The following is a 19,407-nucleotide window of genomic DNA, read 5'->3' as shown; positions in this document are numbered from 1 at the left end:
TCCTTTAAAATTCAACATCACAAAATCTGAAACTTCGCAGCGGAAATTAGTTCAACATAATAAAAGTCTTGGCACGCAGGCCTTATTAGAAAATTCCATAAATTTTGGTTCAATACTTATTCATAAAAGACACGTAAGGAATAGAAGTAAAAGCAAACCCCATCCCGTTACGTATCAGAGCACCTAGACACAAGGTGAGGAGTCAACTTACGAATGCCTCTAGTCTTTCTTACCTGCAAGTTACCCATACGAAGGGCAACATTTTCAAGCAGAAGGGGTGAGATTTCACAGTCAATAAATTAAACATATAGTTCATCAAAATGCATTTAACGACATAAAGCATCACTAACATATCAACATTTATTACTTAGCATCATATCAATCATAATCAAATATCATCATCAAATATCATCATTAAATATCATCATTAAATCATAAACAAACATCATCTTTTAAATCGTCATCAGACATCATATTCAACTTAACACTTGACTTGACAATGCGACTCTTAACAACTTAAATCATCGTGAAACTTCTTGATATGCAATGCATGTGGTACCATTTGGGGCATCAAGCCCCCAACATAAATGAGCGTGAATAGGCTCTTCAACATGTGAGCATAAAGCTGCCGGGCCTCAAGCCCCCAATGTAGTTTGAGCATTAAGTTGTCGGGCCTCAAGCCCCCATCTTTAATGAGCATGCAATGGACTCAATCTTCCTACAACTTAGACAACTTAACAACATCGTGAACATCTCTTACAATTCCATAAACATGGACAACTTCTTAAATCATTGCAACTTAGACCGACTCATGCAATTTCAAGACATTTAAATGGTCAACAGCATTAAACAACAGCAAAATACAACACGTAACAGTACTTGAATGTTTCAACATCATTTGAGGAATGAATTACATCAACATAAATTCCATAACACATCAAGATATCACCCATACAACATTACTAATAATCTCAGTCATCTAACAGACTTCTGGAAACATCTGGAAGTATCCTAAACAACCCTCATTATTACTCCTAAGACCAACTCATGACTACACGTGCGAAAGGATCGCAAGGGAAACAAATTGGGCACTAACAGTGTTACTCGCAATGGCGAGTACAATTGCTCGCACCGGCGAGCAAAACGTGCTCTCTGGAACTCCTAAAGGACTTGCTCACAACGGTGAGCTACTTTGCTTGCAATGGCGAGTACTGGGTTTACTCGCAACGACGAGGGTTCTAGCTCACAATGGCGAGCGATGAACTTCGTCACTCGCAATGGCGAGTGTTCTTGCTCGCAGTGGCGAGCGGTTAATGTCAGTACGGCCAGAAACATGTTTTTCTCAAAATTTCACCTAATCTCTTGGTTCTATCATCCAAATAGCATCAAATTATCACCCTATGGAATATCTAACGTCTGTATACAAGTTTTGCATCAATCTAACATCTTTTCACGATTCAATCATCAAAATCGGTCTTTAACCCTAATTCTCAATTCTCACAAAAACTCAACCTAATCATGCTTGTCATACCCTAATTTTGGACCTAAAAATACTTGCTCAAAATGTTTCTCCATCTTTGATATATGTCCATTACTCTTGAGAGATTGCCAATTTGATATTGTTTTACCCTGATATTTCACCATGCTTTATCTGCATATGTTACTGTCTTTGTTTTGAAAATATTTTCAATTGTAATTTTGCCTGTGGTTTTCTTGCATTCCAAGTCATTTGAAGTTGTCTCTGATCAATTGCATATTTCTCTGCATTTTATTTCAACCATATTTGCAAAAATCATGGAAAAGGGCATTTTAGTCATTTTCTGTATTAAACCCATTTTAGTCCATGGAAATTGTCTCTGAGTCTTTTCAATTAGTTTGTATAAATCCTTGCTTTAATTCCATGTTAAAATCCATTTCAAAAATTGCATTTGAGTCATTTTGGGTCAATTTAGTCCCTAGGGGCATTTTGGTCTTTTCACTCAAAATTTTGGCAGAGAGGTTACTTTAAAGTACCTCATTTGGTAGTTGGTTCATTTTAGTCCCTTTTGTGTTTTTTATTTTGTTTCACTTTAAGTTCTTTCCAATTACCAATTTTAGTTTTATTTTATTTTTGGTCCTTTTCTTTTTAGTCCTTTTAATTTCTTTTTACATTTTGGTCCTCAAATTTTATTATTTTACATTTTAAGTCCTTTTTGCAATTTAGTCCTGTTTCCTTTTATTATTGCATTTTAGTCCTTTGCAGTCCAGTCCTTTTTTCTAACAATTGCAGAAAGGTCCTTTTTGTCCAAGTCATCAGGCCACGCCACATGTCACCTTCTGATAGGTCCAGAGGCCACTTGGCAGCCTATAAAAGGCCACCTAAGCCCAGAACAGTGCAAGACCCATCCATTACGTGCCACATCACAATCACAATCACCAACACTTTCCATTTTCTCTCTCCATTCAGTTACGATCAAAATCCATAAACCTCAAGAACAATGAAGAATTCAACCAAACCCTAACTTTTCCAGGAGCAAAATTGAACCGAATTGAAGCTATTTCTTCACCATTCTCAGTGATTCAAAGATGAATCTTCATCATTGAACGGTGTTTCTCTGCAATTCGAGTACAAATTCGCCACTGTGAGTGACGAACTCATACGATTACAGAAAAGATTCGAAGTGAGAAGAAGAACGAACGAAGCAAGATTTTGAACCAGCGAAAAAAGAGAAGAAGATTCACCGATTTAATTTCGGTTTCAGAAGTTCCGAAAAACTTACCAGAGGAATCTAAAGCCATAACGAAGTTTTTTGAAGAGTTCTCCGTTCAAATCTCCGATTAAACTCAGGTAAACTCACAAAACCTCTTCGTCTTTCTTTCAAAATCTCAACGAAGGCGCGTGAGCATCTTTAATCGGTGAATCTATGTAGATCGAGGAAGATTCAAAGGTTTTCTTGCGAAAAACTTCGAAAACCTAAAAAGATTTTCAAAACCGAAAAGTTAAAACTCCGATCTACGTAGATTCAAGCCTTGCATGTGTTTTTTGATGTTAGATTCGTATTTGGAATTTAAAAAGGAGTGGTTTAGGGTTTGATTCGAGTGTGAAACTCGCCGGAATCTGGAATTCACAGCGGAGTTGATGAAGATTCCGATGAATCTTCATCTTCTCCGGCCGTTTCATTCCAGAAACCGGCAGGGAAGGTGAACAGAGAAGAAGAGAGAAGGAAGAGCCTCTCTCTCTAAGTTTAAACCTAGAGAGAGAGTGAGAAGAGAGAAATGATTTTGAACCGGTCTCTTGTGCTTTTATAAGAGCGTGAACCGGACCGGTTCGTTCGAACCAGTCTGGTTCACCTCTGAACCAAACGTTTCCACCATTAGATCTAGGTTGGACTTGATCTGGATCAATCCAACGCCTCTGAGGCACTTGGATGATCCGAATCCAGCATTAACCTTGGGCTTGGGCCTGAGTTTGCTTTGGATTTCGTTTTGCCTATATTTTTGCTATTTTAACACTGTTTCTTGATAATTAAACCTCTGTTTTGCCTAAATTCTCTTGAAAAAAAATCCTAACAATTCCTTATGTGTTTTCAATGCGTTTCTTGATATTTTTGTGAATATTTTACATGTTAAAAAATTGATAAAAAAATGTAGGTGATGTCTCTTGTGATTTGTTTGCTCTCTTTGTTAAATTCTTGTGAATTTTTTTTCTAGGCTTTGCTATAACATTTTGTCAACTTGATATTGGTACTTGATATGCAACTTTGTGATGTGTTTTATCCCTGATTAGATGCTGTTTTTAGTGTTTGTGATTGCATTTTTGTTAGTGTCTTGTGGTACAAGTTATGTGAATATTGTTTGTGAAAATAAGTGCAAAATATGCTTAAAAATGCACCATAATGTCTTGGTTTGATACCTTCTTCTAATTCCCATATTAAGACTGAAATAAAACCTTTGACAAATTAGCTTGATGTGAGGATTAGAAGTTATGTGGATTGCTTTGTTTTTGTAGTGAATTTTTAGATGTATTTTACCACTTTTTGTTATGTTTTGATGTTTCTTTGTGTTGTTCTTTTTACCATTTGTTATGCCATTTTTACTTACCTACATTCCATTTCTTTTATTCCTTATGCTACTAACCCTCTACTTCATGTTTCATACATCTCACAAGCATCTCATCCTTCATTTCCATTTCATTTCTTGTCATTTACATCCATGCAAAAGTTAGAATGTAAAACTTAGGGTGGTGTATTTTACTTTATGCAATTTAATTTCTTGCAAGACCATAGAACGTAAACTAGGGCCTATGTAAAAGGACAATGGACTCTAATGATGTACACCGACACAAGCACCGACACATGCACACACATCACATGGATACTTTAGATGTATGTTTAGGGAATGTATGCTTTAGATGTATGCTTAGGAATCACGATACTTAGAAAAATTCTCTTTTCCAAAAAACATGAACAACTTCACTCAAATAATTTTCCAAAGAAACTTTGGGATCAAAATCCCATTGAATTTTCCCTTTATTTTCTTAAACAAAAACCTTAATGAACTTTAATCACACTTAGACTTTTTTTTGCAAAATGACTAATTCCACCTCATATTTTCAAAATCTTATGCCCTTGAGGCCTCTCTCTCTTATTCTTCAAAATTCCATTTTCAAAATTAAAATCAACCAACAAAAACAAAAAACTTTTTTGGAAGAGAACTACATGGAGTTTGATCCCTTAAAAGGGTATGTAGGCAAGAAGTCAAAACTTCTCCAAGTCCAATAAAACAAAATTCCAACACATTCTTCTCCCTCCAAATCTTGACTTAGCAAACGCTTAGGTGTAAATAACATTTTCAAATAGCATTTAAAAATAAAGCGCGTGTGTAGAAAGTAAAGACGGTTCCTATAGAATACTATAGTCGTTATGGGTGCCTAACACCTTCCCATAACGAAAACAACTCCCGGACCTCGATTCTCAAGGGTTTTTCTTATTTTTCCCTTCCCAAGAAAAAATGAGATATCAAAAGGTTAAAAAGGTTCAGACTTAATCAATGTTTGACACCCGAAAAACCAAGATAAAACAGCTGGCGACTTCACTGGGGAGATTTGAGACTTACGCCTAGTCTTTATTTTCACGCTCGCGCTTTTATTTTTACTTGCTTCTTTTTGCTTTCTTATGTGAATAATTGTTTAAATTCTTGCAAACGTGTGAGGGTGAGAATATTAAAGCCCTACACCCGGGCTGAGTGAACTTAGGATTTAGGGGGGATATAATCGACAATTCATTCCGAGGGTTGCCTCGTGTATTGGATTATGCGATCAATCCCACATAGCTGAGGCATTTTGGGGGTGATGTTGTCGGCGCGTGTTGTCACGTTTAGGCACTTTGCTTCCAATTGTTCTATGACGCTATGGACCGTAGATAACCGAACCCATCCATGGCTATTTTCTAGGATGTAGTGCGGATGCTAAACCGAGTATTTTTCTCGAGTTTTAGTCGTCACGCGATACTACACTCAAGTTAGACCTTCTTACGGATAATCATGGAGCGAGTGTTTGTCTCGTGCACCATGATATACGTGAGAAAGGTTGCGACTTTGGAACTTTTTAGAACCCGGTTACTATTACCCAAAGCTCTAGTATCACCGGACACCGTGTCCACCCATGACTCCTTGACTTCGAACCTTAACCCACCATGTTTTCTCCGTACTTGAATGTGATCATGCATACACGCATACATGCATAAACCTTTTTTCATGCATTTATTGAAGGGCTTAGACAAATTGAATGTGTAAACATTGTAGGAATGGGGAAGACTAAGTCCTACAAGTTCAAGGAAGTGGATTTGGCTAGTTTGAGAGATTTGGCACTCAAGATCGAGGATCCGACCGGTTTTCGACATCGATGCGAGGACTTCCTTACTCTTCTCCGGACTAATGTGGAAGAAAAGCTTGTGCACACTCTAGTGCAATTCTATGATCGGGAGTATCGGTGCTTCAATTTTCCTGACTTTCAGTTAGTGCCTACTCTTGAGGCTTATTCTTCCTTGACAGGTTTACCCATAGCCGAAGGGACACCTTTCGCGGGACTTGAGCATCCTCCTATTCCTTTGGTTATTTCCCGTGATCTCCATCTCAAGACCTCTGATGTCTCCAAGAATCTTGTCACTAAGGCTCACATCCGAGGGTTCACTTCGAAGTATCTACTTGAAAAAGCCAATCTCAAAACTACTTGTCAGGACACTCTTGAGGCTATTCTTGCACAACTCATCTATGGGCTTATCCTCTTTCCGAATCTTGATGACTTCGTGGATATGAATGCTATTATGATCTTCCGCTCCAAGAATCCGGTTCCTACTTTGCTGGCTGACACATACCATGCTATTCACGATCGATCCGGCAAGGGTCGTGGATACATTCTTTGTTGTGTACCTCTCCTCTACAAGTGGTTTATTTCGCACCTTCCGAAGTATTTCCATGATAATCCAGAGAATTGGACTATTTCACAGCGGATTATGGCTCTCACCCCTAACGAAGTGGTTTGGCTCACTCCCGCTGCTAGAGTCAAAGAAATTATCTTCGGTGGTGGAAAGTTTCTTAATGTACCTCTTCTTAGTACCCGGGGGGGAATCAACTATAACCCGGAACTCGCCTTGCGAAAATTTGGTTTCCCGATGAAAGAGAAGCCCATCTATCTTGCTACATCTCCTTATTTCTTCCATTACTCTAATGCTCCTACATGAATAAGAGAAGATTTCATAGAGTCTTAGTCCAAGATTCGGAAGAAAGATGTGAAGCATATGGGTGTGAGATCCGGTATTGATCATGAGGCCTATACTCAATGGGTAATAAACCAGGCTGAGAAGATTGGCATGCCTTACCCCGCCATGAGATATGTGTCCGCATCTATTCCAACCATGCCTTTACCTCTACCTCCGCCTACTCAGGAGATGTATCAAGAGCATCTAGCTATGGAGAGCCGAGAGAAGCATCAGTGGAAGACTAGATACTATGAGGCTGAGAATTTGATCATGACTTTGGATGGAAAAGATGAGCAGAAGACTCATGAGGTTTTGACGTTGAAGAGGGAGTTGGCTAAGGCTAGAAAAGAAATTGAAGAGAAAGATAAGTTGCTTATGAGGGATTCCAAGAGGGCTAGGGGAGCCCGTGACTTCTATGCCCGATACTGCAGTTATGAGTCGGAGTCTGAGTCTGAGGATGATCCTTCTACTTCCTATGCTTGAGGATTTCTGTTTCCTGTTGTTGTTTCCAGTTGTTGTTCATGTCGTTTTATATTTCAAAGTCTATCCCTTGGCTTAGCATTTCAAAGGGAATTATCTTGTAAGACCTTGTGATGTTTGCGTGTTTTGTCTGGTTATGATGTTTCAGTTGTTTAGTAATGTTTACAAATTCCTAATTTGTCTAAAGCCCTTCGATAACACAAAAAAGAGTCTTTTTGCATATGCATGTACACATCTCATGCATCATATGCATTCATTGGTCACAAAAAACTTCCCTTGTGCTCATTACCTCCTGGTTTTTCTGCCGCAGTTTGAAAGGTGGCTCGTGCTCGTAAGGTTTACCAACCAGCTAGAATTCATCAGACAAGATTGTACAAGAAAAGAAACATGGCTAACTTTGAAGAAGAAAATGCTCAGCTCCGTGCCGAATTGGCTGCTATGAAAGAAGACTTGGCTAAGGCTCATGACACTATGTCTACTCTGATGGCTGCACAAGAACAACCGGCCACGTCTATTCCAGCTTCTACTGAAGGGATTCCATCTATCCCACTGTCTACTGTGGCTTCTGATGCTCTTTTTATTATGCCCAATGGGCGTCCCTATGGACTGTCAGCTTTCTATGCTCCCAACACTGCGGCTGGTATTTCTGGTTTTGCTAATCAAGGACAGATTCCCGCAACAACCTTTGCTCCTACGAATACCTCTATGCCTCAAGTGACTACTGTTGTTACCGATCCTGTTGTACACACTATGCAGCAGGTAATCGATATTGACACTCCGCGTGGACAGGACCCTATAGTGGAGACTATGAGAGAACAATTAAGAGAGCTAGCTGGAGAGCTCCGTGAGGTCAAAGCTAGCCATGGGAACGGTGTTTCTGCTAAGGCTCGCGATCTATGCCTAGTATCCCGGTTTAAGGTCCCTAAGAAGTTCAAAGTGCCAGATTTTGACAAATACAATGGATCTTCTTGTCCACATAGCCATGTCATTCGGTACATCCGGAAGATGGCCAACTACGCAGATAATGATGCACTGATGATCCACTGCTTCCAGGACAGCCTGACAGAAGATGCGGCAGACTGGTACACTGGTTTGAGTAAAGACAACATACATACTTTTGAGGAACTCGCTGCTGCTTTTGAAAATCATTATGAGTTTAACACCCGCTTAAAGCCGAATAGGGATTCTCTTAAGTCTTTGTCTCAGAAGTCAGACGAAACCTTCCGTGAATATGCTCAGAGATGGAGAGGGGCAGCCGCCCGTATTTCTCCTCGGCTTGATGAGGAAGAATTGGCACAGACATTCCTGAAAACTTTGAAGAAGGAATACGTTGAAAGGATGATAGTCTCTGCACCAAATAACTTCTCCGACATGGTTACTATGGGAACTCGTCTAGAGGATGCCGTTAGAGAAGGCATCATTGTTCTTGAAAAAGGTGAGTCCTCAGCTAGTGCGCCAAAGAAGTATGGTAATGGCCACCATAAGAAGAAGGAATCCGAAGTAGGGATGGTATCCGGTAACCAGTCTACAGCTGCTGTCACTCCTATTAATGCTGCTCAGTTACCTCTACCCTACCAATATATGCAGTACTCTCAACATCCTTTCTTCCCACCATTCTACCAGCAATATCCTCTGCCACCGGGTCAACCACCAGTACCCGTTAATGCCATTGCTCAGCAGGTACAACAACAGCCTCTTGGTCAACAGCAACGGCCGCAACAACAAGGCCCTCGGCCCAGGCCTTATTTCCCACCAATACCAATGCAGTATGCTGATCTGCTCCCAACTCTACTTGCTAAAGAGCATTGCGTCACCAGACCAGACAAGCCTTCGCCTACGCCATTGCCTCCCAGGTTCCGACAGGATCTCAGATGTGAATTCCATCAGGGCGCTCAAGGCCATGATGTTGAAGGTTGCTATGCTCTGAAGTACGTTGTAAAGGATCTAATAGACAGGGGACAGTTGACTTTTGAAAATAGTGTTCCACACGTTCTTGACAATCCACTTCCAAATCATGCGGCTGTTAACATGATTGAGGCTTTTGATAAAATTGAAACATCTCGGGTTCCTCGAGAGGCTCCCACTTTAGATGTCCATAATGTTGCTACTCCTTTGGTGCCACTACATGTCAAGCTTTGCCAAGCTTCCTTGTTTAATCACGATCATGCTTCCTGTTCGGAGTGTCTTCAGAATCCTATGGGTTGTTGTACTGTACAGGGTGATATACAGAGTCTAATGGACAACAAGCACTTGGTTGCTAGTGACGTTTGTGTGATCGTGCCGGTGTTTCATGATCTCCCTACCAAGAGCATACCTCAGACAAGGAAGGTCGTACCTTTGGTGATTAGGCTACCTGGCCCGGTATCTTATGCCTCTACTAAAGCAATCCCTTACAAGTATGATGCAACTGTGATTGAGAATGGGGTAGAAGTGCCTCTGGTATCCCCAGCTGTGGTTGGTAACGTTGCTGAAGAAACTACAACTCTGAGAAGTGGAAGGGTCCGTCCACCCTTGTTCTAGAAGAAGGTTGTTACACCTGCTGCCGCAGTAACTCCATCAGTTGCTCCTCCTGTTGTCAAGAATGCCAGCCCATCGGGCCAGTCTATTGAAGAGTCCAATCTGGATGAGATCTTGAGGCTCATTAAAAAGAGCGATTATAAGATTGTAGACCAGCTGCTGCAAACTCTGTCAAAAATATCCATCTTGTCTTTGCTCCTGAGCTCAGAAGCTCACAGGAAAGTGTTGATGAAAGTGCTGGAACAAGCCTATGTGGATCATGAAGTCTCCGTGGATCAGTTCGACAGAATAGTGGGTAACATTACTGCTTGTAATAACTTATGGTTTGGTGACGATGAACTCCCCGAAGCAGGGAAATACCACAACTTAGCTTTGCATATCTCAGTGCACTGTAGGTCCGACATGATATCCAATGTGTTGGTGGACACTGGATCATCTTTAAATGTAATGCCGGAATCTACACTGAGACAGTTGAGTCATCATGGAATTTCTCTAAGGGGAAGCAGCTATTTGGTTAAGGCTTTTGACGGATCTCGTAAGGATGTTCTTGGAGAAGTAGATTTGCCAATTACCGTTGGACCGGAGACGTTCCAAGTCACTTTCCAAATCATGGACATCAACGCCTCTTACAGTTGCCTCCTCGGAAGACCGTGGATTCACGATGTTGGGGCAGTAACTTCCACTCTGCATCAAAAGCTCAAGTTTGTGAGGAATGGTAAGCTTGTCACTGTACATGGTGAGGAACCGTATCTGGTTAGCCAAGTGTCATCTTTCTCTTGTGTTGAAGCAGGGTCCGCTGAAGGGACGTCATTCCAAGGATTGACTGTTGAAGGTGCAGAACCCCGGAGAGCTAGTGCTACTATGGCTTCATTGAAAGACGCCTAGAAAGCTGTTCAAGAAGGGCAAGTTGCTGGCTGGGGCAAAGTGATACAGATTCTGGAGAATAAGCGCAAGGAGGGCCTTGGGTTCTCCCCGACCTCAGGCGTTTCAACAGGAACTTTCTACAGTGCTGGGTTTATCAACGCTATTACCGAAGATGCTGCTGAGAGTAGTTATGTACCTGTGTTTGTTGTACCAGGAGGCACCGTGAGAAATTGGGAGGCCAGTGACATTCCTTTAGTCATGCATGCTTCCATGTAATGTGTCTTGTTGCTCATGTTCTTCTTTGTTTTCAAAATAACAATCCTTTCGCTCTGCCCAAGGCGAAAGTGATGTCTTTATAAGGGCATGTTTGCTTCGGCATTGCCGTTATCAATAAAAGTTGTCGTCTTTTCCACGACTCTTTGTTTTTTACTTTTTAGTGCTTTTTTCCTTGGAAAGAATGGTAATGCCAGAAAAAACCAAAACATCTTTATCTTCTTATTAATTTCAAAAATCTGCATGAAAAAACTTTTTTCTAAAAATCATCACAATCATATTATGCAGATTGAACCGTAATAAACCCGTTGAACACAGTGACCCTACGGTTCCTCCAAATTTTGAATTCCCTGTATATGAAGTCGAGGATGAGGAGGATGACGAGGAGATACCGTATGAGATCACGCGACTGCTTGAGCAAGAAAGAAGATCCATTCAGCCTCATCAGGAAGAAATCGAGCTCGTCAATCTGGGCACTGAAGAAAGCAAGCGAGAGATCAAAATTGGTGTTGCACTTGATCCAGAAGTAAAAAAGAAGATTACTCAGCTTCTCCGTGATTATCTAGATGTCTTTGCATGGTCCTATGAGCCGGGTCTAGATCCCAAGATTGTGGAACATCGGATACCGACAAGACCTAAGTGCCCTCCCGTCAAGCAGAAATTGAGAAGGTCTCGTCCAGACATGGCTCTTAAGATTAAGGCTGAGGTGCAAAAGCAAATTGATGCGGGCTTTCTCATGGAAGCTGAATATCCTGAGTGGATCGCCAATATTGTACCAGTGCCAAAGAAAGATGGGAAAGTTCAGATGTGTGTTGATTATAGAGATTTGAATAAAGCCAGTCCAAAAGATAACTTCCCATTGCCTCATATTGATGTGCTCGTTGACAGTACTGCTCAATCCAAAGTGTTCTCCTTTATGGATGGTTTCTCTGGCTATAACCAGATACGGATGTCGCCTGAAGATAGAGAAAAGATGTCCTTTATCACTCCATGGGGAACGTTCTGTTATAAGGTAATGCCTTTCGGCTTGATAAATGCGGGTGCCACCTATCAAAGAGGTATGACTACTTTGTTTCATGATATGATTCATAAAGAGATTGAAGTATATGTAGATGATATGATTGTGAAATCAAGTAACGAAGAGCAGCATGTTGTATACATGAAAAAGATGTTTGAAAGATTGAGAAAGTACAAACTACGGTTGAATCCCAACAAATGTACATTCGGTGTAAGATCTGGAAAGCTGCTAGGCTTCATTGTCAGCCAAAAAGGCATTGAAGTTGATCTTGACAAAGTCCGAGCCATCAGAGAGATGCCGGCCCCCCAAACTGAAAAGCAAGTCAGAGGTTTCCTCGGACGTTTGAATTACATTTCAAGATTTATATCTCACATGACTGCTACATGTGGACCAATTTTCAAATTGCTCAGAAAGAATCAGCCTGTTGTATGGAATGATGAATGCCAGGAAGCTTTTGATAGCATTAAAGAGTACTTGCTAGAACCTCCTATCCTTGTCCCGCCAGTGGAAGGAAGGCCTTTGATTATGTATCTGTCAGTGTTAGATGAATCCATGGGTTGTGTTCTCGGTCAACAAGACGAGACTGGAAGGAAAGAACATGCTATCTACTATCTGAGCAAGAAATTCACCGACTATGAGACTCGATATACATTGCTAGAAAAGACATGATGTGCTCTAGCTTGGGCTGCCAAACGCCTGCGTCATTATATGGTGAATCATACAACTTGGTTGATATCCCGAATGGATCCAATCAAGTACATCTTTGAAAAGCCTGCTGTCATCCTTCATTTCCATTTCATTTCTTGTCATTTACATCCATGCAGAAGTTAGAATGTAAAACTTAGGGTGGTGTATTTTACTTTATGCAATTTAATTTCTTGCAAGACCATAGAATGTAAACTAGGGCCTATGTAAAAGGACAATGGACTCTAATGATGTACACAGACACAAGCACCGACACATGCACACACATCACATGGATACTTTAGATGTATGTTTAGGGAATGTATGCTTTAGATGTATGCTTAGGAATCACGATACTTAGAAAAATTCTCTTTTCCAAAAAACATGAACAACTTCACTCAAATAATTTTCCAAAGAAACTTTGGGATCAAAATCCCATTGAATTTTCCCTTTATTTTCTTAAACAAAAACCTTAATGAACTTTAATCACACTTAGACTTTTTTTTGCAAAATGACTAATTCCACCTCATATTTTCAATATCTTATGCCCTTGAGGCCTCTCTCTCTCTTATTCTTCAAAATTCCATTTTCAAAATTAAAATCAACCAACAAAAACAAAAAACTTTTTTGGAAGAGAAATACATGGAGTTTGATCCCTTAAAAGGGTATGTAGGCAAGAAGTCATAACTTCTCCAAGTCCAATAAAACAAAATTCAAACACATTCTTCTCCCTCCAATTCTTGACTTAGCAAACCCTTAGGTGTAAATAACATTTTCAAATAGCATTTAAAAATAAAGCGCGTGTGTAGAAAGTAAAGACGGTTCCTATAGAATACTATAGTCGTTATGGGTGCCTAACACCTTCCCATAACGAAAACAACTCCCGGACCTCGATTCTCAAGGGTTTTTCTTATTTTTCCCTTCCCAAGAAAAAATGAGATATCAAAAGGTTAAAAAGGTTCAGACTTAATCAATGTTTGACACCCGAAAAACCAAGATAAAACAATGTTAAACCCATTTTTCAGAATCATACCTTTAATAATATTGAAAGTTAGTCTCACCCTTACCTGGTTATGATGAAATCGCAGTTCTCGCTCTAGTTCTCATCTTCTCTGACTTTTCTCCCTTTTTCTCCAAAAGCGTTTCACGTAAAAACGTTTCTAACTTATGTCTGCCCTATTTATCTCTTCGTATTACTCTACTCACCTCTAAACTTACTCATTACACCTCACAACCCAACTTCTAATATTTTTATTTTATTTTTCATATCTTATTTTATTTAATAATAAAATAAGTCATACCAACATAATAACTTCACAAAATCATATACTCCACATCTCTAAACTTACTCATTACACCTCACAACCCAACTTCTAATATTTTTATTTTATTTTTCATATCTTATTTTATTTAATAATAAAATAAGTCATACCAACATAATAACTTCACAAAATCATATACTCCACATCAATCTCGAAAATCACATAATTTATCTATAAATCATGTAAACTACTTAAATTCTTAAATCATATAAATCGCGCATATATAAATCATATAAATATATGTTAAAACTCATCAAATAATTAAATAATTACGACGGGCGTTACAGCGCGCGCGAGCTCGCGTGCGGCCACGCACGTGTTGAAAACAATATTTAATATAGACATTATTTACCAATCGTTAGAGATCATAAAATAACAAAATAATATTTAAATGATACAAATATAAATTAATTTTTTACTTTTACAAATTTTAGTTACACACTACTTGTCTTAATATATTTAAAACAACCGACATCGAATTCGATTGATAGGAATCTGAAGGAAAAAAGAATTTAAGGTTCAAATAACAAATAAAATACATAGCATTGAAATCGAACTTACAACATGAACTAGGACTCTTCATTTGCATACCACTTGAACTTCGAGTAAACATGTTTACGAAATTTGACATACGAAAATATTTTCAAAGATAAAAATATGAGGCCTAATATGGTACCTAAAAAACTTGGGGGTCTAAAACCCTTACTTTAGTGGCAGCCCCCTTATACCGGCCTTGATCATAGAGTTTTGAGAGTTGAGAAATATCATCTTGTATCAAAAGAGAAATTGTAATTATAATTTTTTATAGTGGAGATATTTTATTGGACCCGGTCATCTGGTATCACAATGAGAGGATTCGTGAAAATTCTTGGTATGATTTTCCTATTTTATTCTTTTTACAACTTTAAATTCAAAGAGGATGGAAATTATGCATGCATTTCCCAACAGTGGTATCAAATATCTTGGAGCTTTCAAATGTTAATGCGCCATATTCGCAATAAAAAGTTTTTAGTATACTTTGTAATTGCAACATTGTTTGACCTCCACATCAAAAAAGAAATATTATTGTTGAACAAAATAGCGTCTTGTGTAACTCAACATAGAGTTTTATCACTCATGGTGGAAATATGTTCAAGCTAAAGTCTGCCAATTACACATATTGGAAGTCGGTGATGGAAAATAACTTATACTAGAAAGACTTGCACGAGCTAATCACCTAGAAAGGTAAACTTGATAGAAAGACCGGCAAAGATTGGGATACCCTAAATAAGAAGGTAATATATGTGATTCAAAAATACATTGATTGAAGTTTGTTTGAGCATGTATCAACTTATACCAGTGCACATCAACTGTGGGCGAAGCTTAAATCCCTTATTCAAAAGAAGACGCCTAGAAATGAAGCCCATATTGTTAGACGACTCCTGGAATTGGAGAATTGATACGGTTATGATATGATTAAACAAATAAATACCTTCAAATTTACTATAATGAAGATATATTACAAGTTGTAAATATTTCTACTCCTTAATTTCTTGCTTGATAGTTGTTACACTCTAGTTGATGCTCTGAGCAATTAGCTCCAAATAGAAACTTAAAATGGATTGTGTTTGATGAAAAATTTGGCAAGTGCACCAACTCGTAACAAGTAATAAAGTAGTAAATTATCATCTCCATATGAATTGTCGTTCAACTCGGAAATTTAATAAATTTAACGATTTAAAAGCACTATAAGAGTTTATGGTTTGGAAGTTTGAATTGTATGCACAATGAGAGTAGTAATTGTTTGGAGATAAAGTAAATGACTTTGGTTCAGATGTTTGAGACCAATTAGGACTCTTCAAATCCTCTCTATCTGCCTATTTGTTGGATTAATGCATGGTACAATAACAATTATGATTAAGTGCTTGATAAACGATTGTTTGGATTAAGAAACTGTGATGTGTCTATTGAACTTCTTACGGTAAATGTGCATAGACAAGGGTGGTATAAAGCAAGTTCTCAAAGGCTGAATCATAATCTAACAATCATACTTAAAAACTCTAAGACCATCCCCAATGGTTTTCCTCTTCAACACCATTCAACACCCACTTTTTCAATTTCTAACACTCCACATCATTTTCTCTCTGTTATTCAACAATCATTCAACTTTTAACTTCTCCAATGGTTTTTCATTCAACACTCTACCCCACCACTTTTTATTTCTTATTCTTATTTAATTTTTGTTTTTATAATTACATAAAATTATCGATTATAATTATCGATTATAATTAAATTAAAATAATACAATTAACTATTTATTTTTTAGTTTTTTTGGAAAAACAAAATTTTGTAAAATAATACAATTAACCATTTCAAGTACACTTGCTCATACAATCGTATGACTCCTTTGCAGAATCTAAGTAAGCACTCCAATGCTGTACTACTTGCTATTTTGATGTATTCATCGACCGCATCTGCTGCCACACCATATGCTAACATTCGCATTGTTGTGGTACATTTTGCTAATGGTGATATACCTTCTTTATTGGGTGCATCAACTCGTTGGGTGAAGTAGTTATCACTACTTGAAAGGTCTCCAACGATTCAAAGGAAAATGCGTTTTTGCATCCGGTACGGACGACAAAATATTGCATCGTCATATGTAGGCTCATTGGCAAAGTAGTCGTCAATTAGTCTTTGGTTTGCCGCTGCATGATCTTTATTGAAATATTTTCTAGTACGAGATGCACTACCTTCCTCGAATTGTTTTCGACGCTGAATAAATCGGCTGACGATATAAGTGTCTTCAATATCACGTTTTTGGAAGGAGGCTTCAATATCAAAAGGATCCATTGATAGTTTTTTTGGAAGTAGATTGAATGAGATTTGTGAAATTAGAAGTAGATATGAATGAGATTTGTGAAATTGGAAGTAGATATGAATGACATTTGTGAAATTCGAAGCAGATATGAGTCCCTATATATAAGTACATTGTGTGGTGGACATTGACGGATTTGAAATAAGTTATTGTATTGTATTAAAGCAAACAGTGGAGATAATTATTAAAGCAAATAGTATGTGAAATAATGGGCACAAGTGGGCATAATTATTAAAGCAAATAGTATGTGAAATAATGGGCACACAATGGGCATAATTATTAAAGCATATAGTATGTGAAATAAGTCACAGGGGACTAGACAACACTGACAATTATTAAAGCAAACACTGGGGACTAGACAACACTGACAATTATTACCGAATACAAACAAATATTTGATGAAAATTAATTTCCAAACAGCTCACGCTCCAAGTTTTCCAACAACTCTTTTTTCGGTCATCGAGATGCTCTTCGGAACTTAACTTAACTTTACATACAGTTTCATTTTCTTCAATCTGTTTTTCTCCTGTTGCACCAAGGTGTACTCTTTCAATTGTTCAATCTCTTGCACCTTGATTTCTTTGAATTCAATTCACTCATTTTCCACCTCCTCCAAGGAAGCGTCCTTGCTTTTCATTTTACCTTTTTTTTAGCGACCTCCCTACCCATTGGACGAGCACTAGATCCTACAGAGTCCTCGTGAGATCTCTTAGATCCACTTCTTCCTGACCCAACATTTCCTCCCATTTGACTACCATAACGTGGTTGATCACGGAGAGCGTGCCATTCTTCCTTTAAAGTAAATTGAACATTCTTCCCACATGCAAATAATTCATGCGCTTTTGCCAAAACATCATCTTCCGACAAACCGCTTCCTTGCAAACGCTTAGCGCTTTCATAGGCACCAATCCATTTATTTATTACTTTGCTCATATAATTAAAACGGTTTCGGCATGCAACTAGATCGCAGAGAGAATCGAATGAGCAATACTCATTACAATACTCATTAATTTTACCCCAATATGTTTCTCCTCTCTCGTTTCTCCCGACAACACTGCTTGTTCCATATTTAATCCATGCACTAATTAGCACCAAATTTTGTTGAGTGTTACATGTTGGTTCCTTACTTTTCTTGCTCTTAGGAGTTGAATATTTTGGAGTGACTTCATTAGCAACTACCATGCCACCAGGAGTTATTTGTGTTGAAAACTCAGGATATTGAGATGCACCAACACTGGAAAAAATTTCATTCTCCATTGGCATATAACCATTAAACGGGGGTGTTTGAGATGGATATCTCATCATAGATCCATAATATGCATGAAAGTTTGGAACAGAGGATGACTGGTTGAAATTTGGTGTAAAACCAAAATTAGGTACGTTTTGAGGTATGTTTTGAGGACGTTGGTTGAAAAATTGATTTGGATTTGGATAATTGTTGGGATTTTCGTAGTTAAATGGGTAATTAAAATAATTTTGGGTGTTGAAATGGTTATTATTGGGATCCAGTTCACTAACAATAAGATTAAAACTTCACTTAATTTGCTAATAGAAAGATAATAATAAGATGAAGATAGTGAAAAACTTGGTTTTTTTCTGTGTCCAAATCAAATGAACCAAGTCTCTATTTATAGAGAGAAAAAAAATCATAAATTTTGGTATTTTTTTTTTAAATTAATTTACAACGAAATAATTGAGGTCCAATTATTAAAATGATAAGAATTCGGCCAACCAATCAGAACTGAACACGTGTCCCTATCTATCCAAAATTCGTTTTCTCTCTCCGTCCTCTGCAGACTCACGCTCCTTGTCCGCGCGTGTGCTACACGCGCCCGATTTCAGCCAATGTTGCAGCGACGCGTGGCAAACGGTGCAGGCTTCAACCATGTTGAATCCTTTCATCGTGTCTCTCATCCATGTCACAATTCAACACACATTAAACAGACCATTGGAGAGAGAACTCATGTTGAAACTCACTTTCAACAAACCATTGGACATGGTCTAATTTGATTAAAATGATTGACCAACTTTCAATTTGTTCTTGTTCGAGTTAAAGCAAGGTAAGTCTTATACCATAACCTATAGGGATCATGCATAGATAAGTACATGTCTTATTTCTGCCTAAGATCTAATAGATTCATTTACGGCTTAGTTTTTCCTAGGGTCTAAAAGCATTACGTTCAAAATAATTGAGACCAGGTACTCGTCTTTAAACTTGAGAAATTAAATTGTGAAAATCAACATGAATATAAACAGGGATGACCCTAAGTTGCGGCTTGTGAGTGTCATAGCCCTCACTTTTTTTATTAAAATAATTTAATACTTGATACATTAAAAGATCAAATAAGGAGGATAAAATTTGATTATGGAACTCACTATCAAATCAAATATACTAATACTTACTCCCTCAATTCCTTTTCTTTTGATGTTTTAGCTCTTGACACAAGTTTTAAGGAGTAATTAAAGTATATAAACATTTGTGTGTGTTTTACTTAAATGTCCTTATTTATCATTAAATTCACATGTGATAAACCAAAGGTCACAACTGCTTTAATAGTTTATTGTGTTTTCCAACAAGGGTAAACTTGAGAAAACAATAATAAATTCACTAAAACATCAAAAGTTTTGGAATATAGTTGAAGTTCTAAAACATCA

At 38.1% G+C, this 19,407-nt stretch overlaps 1 pseudogene; it reads right to left on the bottom strand.

The window, feature by feature from the left end:
* Positions 1–9,733: 9,733 nt before the first annotated feature.
* Positions 9,734–18,145, bottom strand: LOC146946176 (uncharacterized; annotated as a pseudogene).
* Positions 18,146–19,407: the final 1,262 nt, after the last annotated feature.

This window comes from Medicago sativa, chromosome 2, assembly GCF_051527215.1.
Source record: "Medicago sativa cultivar Bolivia chromosome 2, Bolivia_mono, whole genome shotgun sequence".
Taxonomy (NCBI): Eukaryota; Viridiplantae; Streptophyta; class Magnoliopsida; order Fabales; family Fabaceae; genus Medicago; species Medicago sativa.
The sequence above is the reverse complement of the archived record's forward strand: the minus strand, read 5'-3'. Positions and strand labels throughout refer to the sequence as shown.